The sequence below is a fragment of the Macaca thibetana genome, chromosome 9 (assembly GCF_024542745.1).
Source record: "Macaca thibetana thibetana isolate TM-01 chromosome 9, ASM2454274v1, whole genome shotgun sequence".
Classification (NCBI taxonomy): Eukaryota; Metazoa; Chordata; class Mammalia; order Primates; family Cercopithecidae; genus Macaca; species Macaca thibetana.
Genome location: NC_065586.1, coordinates 107,291,014 through 107,307,773, shown reverse-complemented (window position 1 = coordinate 107,307,773; position 16,760 = coordinate 107,291,014). Strand labels below are relative to the sequence as shown.

At 43.8% G+C, this 16,760-nt stretch overlaps 1 protein-coding gene across 11 annotated transcripts in view; it reads left to right on the top strand.

The window, feature by feature from the left end:
- The window catches only part of BBIP1 (BBSome interacting protein 1), a 1,212,900-nt gene that overhangs the window by 954,111 nt on the left and 242,029 nt on the right, over positions 1 to 16,760 (top strand). The window contains exon 1 of one of the 11 annotated variants that reach the window (XM_050804428.1): positions 8,363 to 8,367. The exons of the other annotated variants lie outside the window; for them this stretch is intronic. The gene's annotated coding sequence lies outside the window, so the exon portion shown is untranslated. Of the gene's footprint in view, positions 1 to 8,362; positions 8,368 to 16,760 lie in introns of those variants that run through there. 11 annotated transcript variants of the gene reach the window in all.

The following is a 16,760-nucleotide window of genomic DNA, read 5'->3' as shown; positions in this document are numbered from 1 at the left end:
TTTCTCTGATAGCAAATGTAATACTAGGCAACATAAAATTCAAATCTTATGGAAATACAAAGTGCAGGCTCTGAAATGTCCCGAGATTCTCACTGTCACAAGATAACCACTGTCAACTGGGTGCATATTCTGCCAACAAGTAGTACATTAAAAATACATAAGTTGGCTGGGCGTGGTGGTTCATGCCTGTAATCTCAGCACTTTGGGAGGCCGAGGAGGGTGGATCATATGAGGTCAGGAGTTTGAGACCAGTCTGACAAACATGGTGAAACCCCATCTCTACTAAAAATACAAAAAGTAGCCAGGCATGGTGGCAGGTGCCTGTAATCCCAGCTACTCAGGAGGCTGAGACAGGAGAATCACTTGAACCTGGGAGGCAGAGGTTGCAGTGAGCTGAGATTACACCACTGCACTCCAGCCTAGAAAAAAGAGAGACTCCATCTCAATAATAATAATAATAATAATAATGTTATCAATGTTGAGATTTTTCCTAAGAATGAAATCATTATCTACAGGCTGTTTTGCAACTTATTTTTATCACTAAGCAATGTAAAATAGGAGCACGATTCCTTGATGAAGCACATGGCTCTATCTTGTTCTTTTTAATAGCTGTATAGTATTCCATTTTAGGGAGAATTGTGGTTTATATAACTACTTCCATATTGATGAGCTTTGTGTTATATACATTACTTTTGCTATACAAACTATACCGCCATGAGTCTTTTGTGCACATCTCTTTGTGCCCATGAAGGGGTGTTTTACTGAGATAAATTCTAGAAGTTGAAACATACAGCCTTCCTTCACCTCCGCACAGAACTGGTACAGTATCCATAACCAATGGCGACGCAAAAGCAATTAACTGACTAAATGGTGGGATTCGATAAAAGAAATGATCCTAAAAAGACAATTCCTGGTTTGGGGTAATAGCTTTTGGAGACAGGCCCCTTCCTGTGTACTTGTTTCCTTACACAATGGTTCACATAATAAACTCTTCCCCTACTAGGCAGAGAGCAAGGATCATGGCTCTCATTTATGTTTCTTCAGTTCACCAAATAGCTTCTGAGCCTACCCTAAGTTAGAAACTTGGGTGAAATTACCAACAGTAATTGCTGGTAAAACATCTATGGTTTCTGATGAAATGCTGCGCATCTTTTAGCCGCTAATTTCCCTTTATTCCCTGTCTGCCAGGAAGCTCCATACTCAGCGTTGTGTATGCACTTCCTTTGGCCTAGGGTTTCTGCTATATGAAGGTGCTCTTCTGCATTCCATTGCATTGCTTTGTTACCTTTTTTAACCCATATTTCTATAGCTCTATTGTATATGAGTTTTATTGCAAACTACCTCAAACTCCTAGTAAGGGTAATAACAATAACTAATTTCTTTTTAAGGAAATTACCCGTTATTTTATTTAATCCTTATTTTTTAAGTTGTCATGAAGGTAGGAGAGGGATTATCACTGTCATCTGAAATTTGTGGTAAAATCAATGAAGAGCAGGAAGATTAAGTGGTCCACCCAACATGGTAACAGCTAGGGGAAAACACTCACAAATCTAACTGGGTTTCACAACTTTATAACTTAAAGAAAAAAAAAACAAATGAGAATGAACTGATTGCACTGAGTCAAATGAACACCTATCTCCTCTCTTCTCCCTTACAGATAAGTAAACTCACCTCCTCTCACCTGAGGTCCCACATTCTCAAAGCAAACAAATAAGACATTCCTAGAGGAGGGATAGGGAAAACAGAACCTGTCTTAGCATCAGCCCTGTAGCAAGATTCAAGTTGCTGCTGCATCACCAGCACCAAACACCTGGCACGGTCCTCCACCCAGACTTCATAAGTTTCTCCAATGTTTCTTATGTTTCCTGCCTAATTCTTCTGGCAATGTGAAACCATAGGACAAAAGGAGTAAAGGAGAAAGGAGGTTAGGGGATGGAAATGGAGGAGGGAGAAAGGAAGAAAGAGAAAGAGAAGAGAGAGAATGTTAAGGAAATTGGACTGTTGGATAGAACAGCCCGTGAAAAAGTAATTCCAATGTCCAAACGAAAGCCCTTGCTTTTCTTCTTAGCTTTTCTCTGCTTCTATTTTCTATTTTGATGGGGGTATAGAAGATGGTGCTTTTTATGCTGTTGCTAAACAAATAGGGCTATGAGCTACGTTTCACAATTTCTGCAGCGATTTCATGTCATTTTGGCACTCTGCTCAAGTTCCAACAGTTATGGTTTCTTTCCTCCCGTGGGAAGCTTGGGCAGCACGGGCCTCCACCCTTCCCAGCACCACACATTTGTTTATGACTCCATGCCCTGAGCATTCCACAGGCTGGTTTCTACTGATTTTCCCACCAACCTCTCCTGACTCAAGGCTTTTCTCTGACCCCTGGCATCCTTGATCTCCTTCCTTGGAGCTTACTTACCTGACTTTCCAATGGCTTTTGAAACTCATGAGTTGTTCTCTAGCCTAGATATTCAGGTGTGCTATTTCCATCTGCTCCCTAGCTGATGAAGCAAGCATGGTACCACTGTGCCCACTGCCCTAGCTCTCTGGACACTAGACTCTCAGCTAAACAACAAAAGTTGTAGAAATAGAACAGTGCTAAGAGACTTCCACTTTGAAGGAGTTTCGTATACCACTTATTCAAAATGCAAGTTGGCAGGACAAATGTCTGGCACTTTCATGAATCCTGCATAGCAGTTTAATGTTCTTTAAGCAAGCAAGGGTCACTCAAAATCAAGGAAAATTTGCACTAGCGAATGGTGAAATTCCAAAAATGTATCTCTCTGGGGCAGAGTTGCTTTCTTGACGACTCACAGGCAGCTTCAACTTCACAAGCACAAAACTGAACCGGTCATCTTCTCCCATCCCAGCCCTCTCCAGGCTCCACATCTCAGAAAAAAAGCACTTCTGTATGTTCAAAACAGAAATGCTGCAATCACTCTGACACCTCCTTCTCCCTCATTCATCGGTACTTTTACCTTACAGATATTTCTCCAATATATTCATTCCTCTCCAACTTCATTTCTATCATACCTTTTAAACCACCAAGCTCTTACTGCTAGGATATTTCTGTGGCCTCCTGGCTTGTCTTCTTGTCTCTTCAATCAATTTCAACACTAGAGGAGATTTAAGAACTAAGCCCTCACATAACCTCACATAAACACCAATGGCTTTCTTCTGCTTTTGAAATTAAGTACACTGACTTGGCTCTGGCTTACAGAGGGCTGCATGTCCTCCAATCTCATCTCTCACCATTCTACACCATATTTGCCTTCTTTTAGTTGCTCAAATGCACCACACCCTTCCCCATCTCTCTGGTCTCAGCTTCAATGCCACCTTCTCAGGGATGTCTTCTAGACCCTCTAAACTGAGCTCCCATGGTACCCTGTATTTTTTTTCATATTTAGGAAAATAGAAATAACATTGTTATTATCTGTTGAATGCCTATCTCCCTGTTCTCCATTCTAATTCCAAAACTGGAAGCTTAGTGAGGACAAAGACTATACAAGTTGCTATCCTACATTCTGGGAATGCAAATGTGAATAAGACAAACTCAAAATAAATGCTCAGTAAATGTCTGTGGAAGGACAGATGAAAAATGAAAGGGGAGAAAAGAAGATGGTTGGTTGGTTCTCTTTTTTTAACTGATTTCTCCTTTATGTTTGGAATAGAGGAAATAGTTTCCTAGATGACTTGAAGGAAAACTCTTTTTGAAAAAGTGTATGTGTATGTATATTTTTTCTTCATTACTTTAGTAAGGGAAGTCCAGAAAAATCCAAGCTTAGACTTACACAAAAACTTGGTAAAAAATGGAATCATTTGAAGAAAAGGTGCCAATTATAAATAAAGACCATCTATGTAGAGAAAACTCAATATGGCAAAATTCCATTTTCCTAGATTCCAAATAACTGAAATAAGTCAAGAACTGAAGGCATCCCCTAGTGGTTATTTCACTTTTTTGTATGTTAATCTTCTTTACATAACCCTTTCTCTCCTCTTTCCAAAAATTGGACACATCCCTTGGAGATATTCCAAATCTTTGCCAGAATCAGTGTAGCTCTAGAATCCATGGCTCTGAGACGCCAACAGATCTCTCAAATGAAAATGGAGAATGTCTAACCCAAAATGCTCTGCAGTGAAGCTCGGCACAAGCACCCCTCACACAAGAGGAGCTTTCCCTGGGTGCAGGGCTACTGTAGAGACCACAGAGCAGACACCTCCATTCCCACAAACATCCCTGTCCACAGCAGTCCCCTTGGGAGACTGAACATGTATTCCAAATACAAAGCTGTTACCCAAATTAATTTTGCAGCTACCTTTTCCAGATCTTTAATGGTGGCAACTTTTCCTGTTGAGGTTCAAAGAATGAGACATTTGGAGCCAAGCCTGGTACACAACTGGAGAACCAAACTGAGAAATGAGTTTGTGGTTTTCAAAATACCTGCTGCTCTTATCATGGATGTAGAAAGTCTCAAGTCTCATTCAACTTTTCTGCAGGGGCTTCCTGAAAAACTGTCTTGAACTGTAGCAGCACATCAGAAAACTGTCCTATGCATTTCCCATGACAGTGCAGGCTGCGGATCAGCTGCATCAGAAACCCAGGGTTGGGGGAGCTTGCTAAAACTGTAGATTCTGAGCCCTGCCCTAAACCTATGAGGAAATTATGCTGAATCCATGGATGGAGAATCACAAGGGAGACTGACAAGACCTAAAGAATATAAGGAACGGTCATAGGAGCAGCAGGAGGCAGAGTGCTCCAGGCAGGGGGAACAACTCAGGAAGCCTCCAGCATAGGGGTGTCCTTCAGGGACTGGAATAGAGTCCTGTGTGATGGGGTGGAAGGAGAGATTGAAAATGGGGAGTCAGTGGAGAATGCTAAATGGGACAGTGCTCTGGTGACTGGTGTTTTATAAAGACTGCTCAGATGCTATGTGGAGGAGACATTTGGAGGAACAAAAGAAATCAGAAGACAATTCAGGTTTGAACAAGGCTGGTAAAGGTGGAATAGAGAGATGTATGAGCTCAAGGTACAAGATAGAAATGGCACAAGTTTATGGGCTGAAGGCCAGGAGTTGGGAGGGGAGATAATCTGGGATGACAGTCAGGTTTGTAGCTTTTACATGGTGGAGAGCAGTGCTATTTGCTCTGATGGGCAAGCCTGGGAAGGAACAGGGTGAATCAAGAACTCCCTTTGGACATGTTCACTGTGGTGTGTCTTTTCTTTAAATTGGAAATAATTCCACTTGCCTGCCTGGGCATGGTTTTTGTGATGACTGGAGATGATACATGCAAAGCACCTCAAGAAACATGCTAACAGCTCAATGAATGATATCTATTTTTAATTAGTATTATTATAGATACAATGTAAAATATTTGTTGGCACACTGAACATGTTTAAATCAGTATTCATTTCTTATTGTTGTTATTGTTCTGAAATACCATTTGCTGACGCAGGAATGAATGACAGCTTCCATGCCCGCTCAATCTCAGAGACAATCTTGCCTAGAGATTTTCTCTGCCTCCCCTTAGCCCAGCATAGGATATCTGACACTGTACAGCTGATCCACTTTGTTCTTCTTGCTGAAGAAGAAACATCCAGAACTGGAAGAATGATGGCCTTAAGGACTTGTAGGTGAAGGCAATTTGTAAATTCTCAGTCTCACATGCCAGTGCTTCTTTCCTCTTTGATCCCACCTTTGCACCCCTCAAGCCCATGAACCTTCTCAAGGTTTCCCAGGACTGATCCAACCACAATTTCACCACTCCTGAGAGTCAAAGATGTTGCAAAGAAAATTAATCTTACCCTGAAAATCCACCAGTGAAAGGAGCCCTCACTTGATGAGGAGAGGAGGTGGGTGATGGCTGGGGAAATCAAATCCCTTAAGTACATTTTAAGTGCCTTAATGTGATCAAGAATGCAGCCCTGTTTGCACAAGAAGAATTCTGATGGGCTCCAAGGAATTAAGTGATTCTGAAAATATTTGCTGGAGGAATCTGAAAAGCCACTTGGGAGCAAACAAAATATCACTTCGAATAAACTATTCCCCAACATCAGGTGACAGCTCAGCCTCTGCAGCCATTTATCATGTCTTATTGGGGGGTGGTAGAGCCGACATCAAAAGCCTTATGTTTCCAGAGGTACAGAAAAGTGACAATTGTGGCTAAAGGGACAAGTAAGCTGGGAAATAAAAATTATTCAATAACTACAAAGCACCTAGTAAACAACATTAATGAGGACAGACTTGGAGCTCATCACACCAGCCTCAGCAACAGACAGTCAACGGACAGTCAAGCCTGTCTGTGCCAGGACCACAAGCAGAAGGTGAGGGCTCACAGTAAAAGTATCAGGAAATCTCAGGAACTGGAGAGCTCAACCCAAAGGCAGGAGCAGTCCTTACCAAAGGACCACACCATTACAACCCAGCCATTCTGTGAGTTTATGATAAAAACAATTCAATGAAAGGGAGAGGGGTGGTGAGGGGCAGAGAGCAGGCAAGCTGAGATGGTGTTGATGCAGTTGCCAGTCCCTCCTCGTTCATCCTGGTAGGACTGGGCTTCCCCCACCTCTCCAGATAGAGAGGCTGGCATGCAGGCAATCTAACAAGGGAGAAGGCAATCATCGGCTTGAAAAACTTCCAACATTACTGGGACTGATACAAATGTCTGTCTATGGCTGCATTCACTGACCAATGGAATGTGAGATTACTACATCATCCTCTCCCCAAAACTTTGTCCAAAGAGCATTTAATCCAGACCCTGCCCCAAAATATTGCATTACCAGCACCAGACTAGACACAAGCATATCAGGATCATTTATAAATTATCTTCTAGAATCAATATTATGAAAATGGCCATACTGCCCAAAGTAATTTATAAATTCAATGCTAATCCCATCAAACTACCATTGACTTTTTTTTGCAGAATTAGGAAAAAACTACTTTAAATCTCATATGGAACCAAAAAAGAGCCTGTATAGCTGAGACAATCCTAAGCAAAAAGAACAAAGCTGAAGGCATCACGCTACCTGACTTCAAAGTATACTACGAACATACAGTAACCAAAAGAGCATGGTACTGGTACCAAAACAGATATATGGACCAATGGAACAGAACAGAGATCTCAAAAATACTACCACACATCTACAACCAGCTGATCTTTGAAAAACCTGACAAAAACAAGCAATGGGGAAAGGATCCCCTATTTAATAAATGGTGCTAGGAAAACTAGCTAACCATACGCAGAAAACAGAAACTGGACCCCGTCCTTACACCTTAAACAAAAATTAACTCAAGATGGTTTAAAGACTTAAATGTAAAGCCCAAAACCATAAAAACCCTAGAAGAAAACCTAGGCAATACCATTCAGGACATAGGCATGGACAAAGACTTCCTAACTAAAACACCAAAAGCAACGGCAACAAAAGCCAAAATTGACAAATGGGATCCAGTTAAACTAAAGAACTGCTGCACTGTAAAATAAACTACCATCAGCGCGAACAGGTAACCTACAGAATAAGAGAAAAATTTTGCAATGTACCCATCTGACAAAGGTTTCATATCCAGAATCCACAAGGAACTTTAACAAATTTACAAGAAAAAAAAACGAACAACCCTATCAAAAAGTAGGTGAAGGATACAAACAGACACTTCTCAAAAGAAGCCATTTATGCATCCAACAAACAATGAAAAAAAGCTCATCATCACTGGTCATTAGAGAAATGCAAATCAAAACCACAATGAGATACCATCTTACACCAGTCAGAATGACGATTATTAAAAAGTCAGGAAACAACAGATGCTGACAAGGCTGTGGAGAAATAGGAACACTTTTACACTGTTGGTGGGAGTGTAAATTAGTTCAACCATTCTGGAAGGCAATGTGTCAATTCCTCAAGGATCTAGAACCACAAATACCATTTGACCCAGCAATCCCATTACTGAGTATACACCCAAAGGATTATGTATCATTCTATTATAAAGACACGTGCACATGTATGTTTATTACAGCACTATTTACAACACCGAAGACATGGAATCAACCCAAATGCCCTTCAACGACAGACTGTATAAAGAAATCGTGGCACATATACACCACGTGAGACTACTACATCATCCTCTCCCCAAAACTTTGTCCAAAGGGCATTTAATCCAGACCCTGCCCCAAAATATTGCATTACCAGCCACAAAGAAGAATGAGTTCATGTCCTTTGCAGGGACACGGATGAAGCTGAAAGCCATCATCTCAGCAAACTAACATGGAAACAGAAAACCAAAAACTGCATGTTCTAACTTATAAGTGAAAGCTGAACAATGAGAACACATGGACACAGGGAGGGCAACATCACACACTGGGGCCTGTTAGGGGATGGGGGGATAAAGGGAGGGAGAGCATCAGGATGAATACCTAATGCATGCAGTGCTTAATACCTAAATGACGGGTTGATAAGTGCAGCAAACCACCACGGCACATGTATGCCTATGTAACAAACCTGTACTTTCTGCACAGGTATCCCAGAACTTAAATTAAAAACAAATAGAAAAGACAAAAAATAAAAATAAATTATCTTCTAGCCATAGACCATTCAAACGATCAGTAATCTTGCTTATCCCTATCAGGATTGCAAGGGAAGTAGGAGATCAGAACCTAGAAGAGTGACAGTAGACACAAGCCTTTCTACTGCACAGCTATTACCAAAGGATCAGGACTTGCATCTTCTGAAAGAGAAGTTCAAAAGAGGCAGGGTTGAGGAGTGTTTATTTTTCCTTTTATCTTTTTAGAAACAGCAGGAGATAATCAGCTTGTGAATTAAATAGAGACATTTGTGTGGTTCTACCTGCGACCTCCCAGCTTGCTGTACACGGCTCAGATTGCTTTTAATAAAGCAATAGGATAAAGGGGTATAAACACCACACTCACACATGAAATGGAGAGTCGTACCAGCTCTTCCTGCTGCCCTCCCACACCGCCCCTCTATGCTTGATTCCCTGCTACCCAAGAGTAGAAGCACTGTGCTCTCAGACAGGTGAGAATGAATGGACAGCCTGCAGCCAGAATTTACCTAAATGCCACAGCATCTAGAGGAACAGGGAAGGGCAGCTTCTAGGAAAAAAAAAAATCCTTCAAGATTGAAGTGTTCCCTGTGAATTCACAATACTGGGGAACATGATCACAAACAGGCACATAAAGAAATGAGCATGGGAATACAAAAAAAACGAAAAGGGTGATAGAGTCACGAGGCGGGGCACCTGCTCTGAGTGTCAGGGAAAGCCACTCCAAGGGTGTGACACTTGGGTCCAAGCCTAGAGGATATACAGAAGGCAGCTTCCAGCAAAGGGAGCAAAGAAAGCGGCATCAGCAGTACACACTGCATGAAGCTATTCCCAGCCAGGTAAGGGGAAAGAAGAGAACAGACTATTTGCAAGGAACTGAGCACCAGGCAGTTCCACCTCATCTATGTACCTGAAACGGCGGGTGCACATGCACGTGTGTAGTTATATCGAAAATGTTTCATGTTCCTTCCATAGCTGGAGCCTTTTTAAAATGTATTTAGCAGGTTCAAGGCAGGCCCAGAGCATGGAAATAAATGACCAGAAGATCACATCAGCCTGGTTCAGCAGGCCATGTCAACAGACCATAGAAAACCATTCCTCACCAACATCAAGTCTTCCTTTCCTTTTCACTCTGAGTGTCGCATCCCCCGGCTTTTCCTCTGTGCTCTGGGGAAACCTTCTGTCAGTCACCCACGGAGTGCAAGGCACCTTTCCCTCCAAACAGTTTGGAACAGACAGAGCTCCCTCCCATTTCACAATGAGCTCGGCCAGATTTATGCTGGGTCATTGAGCTCCATTAAGGTTGCCATGGTTACTCCAGGCCTGTATTACCTGGACTTCTGATGTGCTGGATGCAGGGGCAACAACTGCTTTGCTTCTTCTGTAATTTGCCAGAAAAGTGGCAGAGAGGCTCAAAAGGTAGAAATGCCGGACAAGAAAGGTGCCACGGAGTTAAGAGAGATGGTTGGTGGGGAGAACACATCATCCACCAATGGAAAATGAGGCTCTTTCCTAAACCCACCAACCTGTGAGCTTCACCAGGGTGGGGCCTGAGATAGATAAATCTTGGTATCCTCTAGCACCTACAACAGGGCCTAGCACATAACAGATGCTCAATAAATGTGACTGATTTTGTGGCAAGAAAAAAAAGTAGCCTAAGAATTCAAAGAATCCATCTTGGACACTCCTGTTTTAAGAAGTCAGGGGATAATGAGAAGATTACAGGTAAAACTATGCCTCTCTCATTGCAAACCGAAGATCACAGACAAAGAAAATTTTCCAGGTAAGAGAAAGGACACGAATATGTGCGAGGGGAGGCATGTCAGTTTCAGTCCTCCAAGAAGTAAATGTCAAGAGAGCAACAGATATGCAAGAGACTTATTTGGGGAAATGTCTGTAAAGGATGAAAGGAAAGAGAGCAGTAGAGGAGAGGAGAACGTTTCGTTCACAATGCAAGTCTAACACCAACGAGAGGAGAAAGAGGGAAAAAGGAGGATTGGCTAGAAAGAGCCTCATAGTGTAGACCAGCTCTGGGAAAGTCTCTGCCGGGTGGATCAAGAGGCTCTGAGCAAAGGTTGCCCATTCGAGGGGTCCCACACTGAGCAGGAATGGCGATCTCTCGTGTCCTCACTGTGCCCACTGGCTGGGTGAGGCCCACAGGAATTGTGGTCTCAGCATGAACATCACAGTGGACCCAAAAGTGGGCAGCTGAGTCTCTTCGGCAACTGTGCTCCCCACAGCGAGGAGATCTGTGAGCAGAGCCATCTCCATGACCACCCAGGGGCTTCAGGAGTAGAAGAGGGTTGGGGAGGAAGCGGAGAAGATCCTTGGGAGGCTGCAGGCTGGAAGGAATGTGGTCAGAGGTGAAGGGAATGTCTTCGGGGCACAGGAGCAGGACAAGAGGTGGCTGGGAGACTGTGCTTATCCCTGCTGTTTGTCTGCCCAATGTGTGTTCTGCCCTTCTTAAGCACAAAACCTCTGTATATCCCTCTAGATCCCCTTGCATCTGGAAGCAGCCATGTGACCCAATTATGGCCAGTAAGGTATAAACATGGAAAGATAATTCTACTGGATGTTCCTAATAAAAAGAGACTGGCAAGTGCCTGATGCCCTCCCCTCTTCTCCTTCCTACCTGGACCATGGATCTGAAGCCAACAGGAAAGCAGTCATCTCACTACCACGAGATAACAAGCAGGGGAACGAAAACCACATGCTGGAGATGGTGGAGTGCAAAGATAGGTCACACCTGGAAAACTGACACCACGGCAAAGTTGCTGCCCGTGGCAATCCCACCTCCAGAATTCTTGTTATGTGAGAGAAATAAATCCACCTGGGGTTAAGCCATGAAGTCAAGCTAGCATCCCATGCAACCAAATGCAAATCCTAAATAATCCAAAGGAGACTCAGGTGGGGGGCTGCTCCGAGGTGAGCTGCAGGCCTACCTCCTCATCGGTCAGAAAAATCAGCATTACTCGTCACTGCAGCTGAATATCCTCGGCAGGATCAGCGCCCAGAGAGGGGGGTGGGCATGACAAAGTCATTCTGTCTTACGAATGGACAAGTCCCAAACTCTGCCCTCAGGTAGTTTGCAATCTAATTGAGGAACTAGAGCAGAGAAATTCTACACTGGTCTTAGTATTCACCCTTACATTCTATAGTTTCACCGCTATCAGCTTGGGCTTTCATTCCTCTGCCACTGTCTTACCCACACACAAACTGTGACGGACTTTAGTAAGAGCCACATCATCCTTTCCCCTTTCCACCCAGGGAAGGCTTGGACTCCTCCCTGCCTTCCAGGCCACCCATATCACTCAGTTAAGGTTAGCCCTTGAAATGAGACCATTTACCTGCGTTGATGTCATCTGCAAACTTGAAGATTTCAGACCACAAAAAAAGAGTTAAAATATACCTTTTCCCATCTCAACAGACTTATGACAATTTACCCCTAGAGACCCTCAGAAAATTAGTTGCCTCCCAGATTCCAGTGATAGTAAAGCAGCACCCAAACCCACCCATCCCCCATCCCCACTCACTAGCACTGGAAAGCGATCCAACCCCTCAGCTGGTCTACCAGCAGGAACTGCTTCCAAAGCTCAGGAAGAGGCCTGGCACAAAGCAATTACCCTGCTAGATCCCCTTGCATCTAGAAGCAGCCATGTGACCCAGTTATGGCCAGTGAGGTGTAAATATGGCAACAGAATTCTGCTGGATGTTCCTGATAAAAAAGAGACTGGCAAGTGCCTGATGCCCTCCCCTCTTCTCCTCCTTCATACCTGGACCATGGATCCGAGGCCAACAGGGAAAGCAGTCATCTCACTACCACGAGATAACAAGCAGGGGAACGAAAACCACATGCTGGAGATGGTGGAGTGCAAAGATAGGTCACACCTGGAAAACTGACAGCATGGCAGAGCTGCTGCCCGTGGCAATCCCACCTCCAGAATTCTTGTTATATGAGAAAAATAAACCCACCTGGGGTTAAGCCATGAAGTCAAGCTAGTATCCCATGCAGCCAAATGCAAATCCTAAATAATCCAAAGGAGACTCAGGTGGAGGGCTGCTCCGAGGTGAGCTGCAGGCCTACCTCCTCATCGTTCAGAAAAATCGGCATTACTCGTCACTGCAGCTGAATATCCTCGGCAGGATCAGAGTCCAGAGAGGGGGGTGGGCATGACAAAGTCACTCTGTCTTTACTATCACTGGAATCTGGGAGGCAAATAGGCAAGTCCCTAACTCTGCTCTCAGGTAGTTTGCAATCTAATTAAGGAAACAGAGCAGAGAAATTCTACACTGGTCTTAGTATTCACCTTTACATTCTATAGTTTCACCGCTATCAGCTTGGCCTTTCATTCCTCTGCCACTGTCTTACCTACACGCACACTAACCATGGCGAACTTAGTAAGAGCTGCATCATGGTTTCCCCTTTCCACCCAGGGAAGGCTTGGACTCCTGCCTGCCTTCCAGGCCATCCCTACCACTTTGTTAAGGTTGGTCCTTGAAACGAAACCTGTTTATCTGGCTTGATGTTATTTGAAAACTTGAAAATTTCAGACCACGAAAACAGAGTTAAAATATATATTTTTCTCATATCAACGGACTTATGACAATTTACCTCTAGAGACCCTCAGAAAATTATTTGCCTCCTAAATGCCAGTGATAGTAAAGAGGCACCCAAACCCACCCATCCCCCATCCCCACTCACTAGCACTGGAAAGCGATCCAACCCTTCAACTGGTCTACCAGCAGGAACTCCTGCTTCCAAAGCTCAGGAAGAGGCCTGGCACAAAGCAATTACCCTGGCAAACAGCTGTACAGTTGGCAGTCATGGAAAAGAGATTTCCAGGCCACACTTCACCTGTCAGCATGTCAATCTCAGATGTCAGCAGCAATGTTGGTTTACCACCATGACTCCAAGGTCAGGCCCTGGAAATCTGATCAGCCCTCTGTGTTTCACGAAGACACAGCTTCACGGTCCAGAAAATTAATTAAGGTCTCCAGAGCAAACAGAAAATCCTAGTCTTTGAAAAGTAAAATCGACTCCTCTCCCCTCTTCCTCCTGTCCCCTGGAGACTTACATAAAGTCAACCTTCTCATCTTAGCACAATTTCTATATCCCTTTCTAATTGCCTTCACTGAAAAAGTTCCCTCTGGACCTTCCTAGTTGTTTCTTCAATCTGGAGGAAAAAACCACTTGATTAATAATTATGTAATTACATTTTCAATTCGGTGACCAGTCTCATTGGATGAAGTGACCTCAGAGCTGCAAAAATGAAGTCCATCAATGATTCTGACACCTAAGTCTTCAGTGAAAGGGGTGCCACGGGAGATAGGGTGGGGTTGTGAGCACTGCAGTCACTGTGTGGTTAAATGACTGGCATCCGCCTTTTTCAGAGACTAAGAGTAAACTTACCCCTATTAAGTAGAACAGATACCAGTGATGAAATCAGGGCAGTAGAAGCAGGCAAAAGCTGGCCCCTTGGAAAAGGTACCTGAGAAGAGGAGGCAGAAAAGGCAGGATGCTGTGTTCTGCTCCCCACCACTTCACCTCCCACCCCCTACTGCCAACCCCAAGATTGCTGAAATATTCATTACCCAACATAGACAGCCTCACTCCCAGGCAGACCTCAAACCCCCAGCTCCTTCACCCGGAGTCTAACATCTTAGCCAGTCACCCTACCTGCTAGGCTCAGGTTTGCCAACTGCTCATCATTTACTGATCTCCACAGCCTGGACCAGACTCTGTGTCACCTGCTATTATATAATGAGATGGTTTACAGGTCGACCTAGCTATCTACAGTTCCCAGTTATTCCATCAAATACCAACCTAGGTGTTGCTGTCAAGGTATTTTGTAGATGTGATTAAGGCCCATAATGAGTTGAGTTTAAGAAAGAGATTATCCTAGGTAATCTGGGTGAGTCTGATTCAATCAGCATTAAAAGCCTTAAGAGCCAAACTGAGGCTTCCTTGATGGAGAAGAAATTCCACCTGCGGACTCAAGATTCAGCCCATGCTTAAGAGTTCCAGACTTCCCTTCTGGAAAACCTGCAAACTGGATTTTGGAGTTGCCTAGCCAGACCACCCCTCAGCCACATAAGCCAATTCCTCACAATAAATCTCTTCCTATATATCTCCTACTGCCTCTGTTTTTTCTGGTAGAACTCTGACAGATATATATCATTAGAAAGTTTGCCTTCAATCCACTCACCTAATTTTACTAAAATAAATGTATTTTACACACAAAATTTACCTGCTTACTGTAAGTAAAAAACTAGTGCCACCTTTCATAATAGAGAAATACAATAAAATCAAATGCAATGCCATGGAATTCCAGTTCGATGCTCCTGCCTGCCACAGGCTCCAAGCATTTGGAGCTGGCTCATCCTGCTAGTGTCAGAAAGAAAATGAAAGTTGGTCTGGTGCTGGGAGGTATGTACATCAAGGACAACATCTCAGGGAGATGCTTATCAGAAGGAGTGATGGAGAATTGAGAAGAGAATATGTTTCCAACCACGTGATCCCTGTTATTTAATGCTATATCCATGTATGTCCCATCTGAAATCATCCCAGGTGCAACCAGAGGTTTCCATCCGGCACTTGCAGATGCAAGACTCCAGGGTTGTGGGCAAGTAGCCAGGGAGCACATGAAAGGCTTTCATTCTCAGTGTCGGGAGCAATTGCTTTGATGTAACTGCAGGGGAGCTGCTAGTGCCAGAACAGACTAAACCCACATGCCCATCTTTACTGTGCACCCTGAGAACACTGCCCAGCAGAAGGCCTTCTACTGACATATCAGGGTGGCAGGTTCATGCCTCTCCCTCAGTAGGGGAAGCAGCAGAAGCCACAATCATCACATCCCTTCCTGAACAGCAGTAGGAGGCATCACCTCAAAACTCTCAGGTTGTGGCTTCTGGGGCTTCCTGTACCAAAGGGGAAAGGGTCCCAGGCCCCAGGAAGTAGTATTCAAGAGGAAGTAGCCATTGGTGACTTCTCTGCCTCCTGAGAAACACTGGCTCTGTGCCTATCTGCCATGACATTGTCTTTGGGCTCCACTCCCCACGTACAGGAACCAGATTAGTAGTCCGTCCTTCAGAGCTCTTTTCTAATAATCCTGCCTGTGTTACTGGCTAACTTTTTATTTGATAATTGGCTCCAGTTGCTCACGGTTGACTTACAGCAACCCAAGCCAGCAGAAAGACCCAGTAGGTGCTTCTGAGGCAGGGATTGTAATATCTTTGGAAAATCCAAAAAATAAGCCAAATAATGGAAAGGAGATGTGCTTTAGGATACAGCAGATGAGGATTCAAATCCCAGCTCTGGCATTTTCCTGTGGTGAGATCTTGGAGCAAATTACACAAATCCTCTGACCCTCGGTCTCTATGAAATGGACCCTATAATAGGACAATGCTAGATGCCTGACATTTGTCATCTTTGGATTAAATGGCCTGAATTTTCCTTGGGAGCATCATCTCCTCCCACTGTCAGTCCATGTGCTGTGGATGGAGTGGACCTTGTTTCTCTCCTGAAGCACCTGGGGCACACACATGACCTGGCTCTGGCCAAGCAGCCTTGTCCTCCTCCTGGGTCCAAGTATGAACATGAGACTCAATGTATCCACTGACAGCAAACGCTGGAGCCACTGGGCAAAAAGCACTTTCTTTTGACTTAGGTTTCTAAGCTGGTAGAATGGAAGCTGGAGCTACTGATGACCATCTTAGTCACCTCATAGGGAGTTCCTACTGAGAACAAACACAATATAAAGGAAGGCTAAGTAGTATGAAGAGAAAGAAAGGGAGTCCTGATCTTATCATTTGAGTACCTGGATCCAGCCAAGTCTAGTCATTAAGATCTAACCCAAGGACTTGTTTTTCATTGCATCAACCAATAAAATGAGTGTGGGCATCAAAGGAATTGAGTTGACTACTGTCACTTGCATCCTAAACAAGTAACTCCACCTCATAAGATAATATGAATATCAAATAAAAATGCTATGAAATCACTCAGCGTAACCTAGCCCACAGTGAGCCCTCGATTAATACTAGCTGTTTTTTAGGGAACTTAAATGAAATAATGTATGGAAGCACTTTTCCAGTTGCCCCCACAGGGTAATCAGGTATTCAATACATGACAGTTGTTACTCCTCAGTGGCAGCCACTTTGAGCCCCAATTCATTCATCCAAGAGCCCAACCAGCCAGTAGGCTCAAATGAGCATATTTCT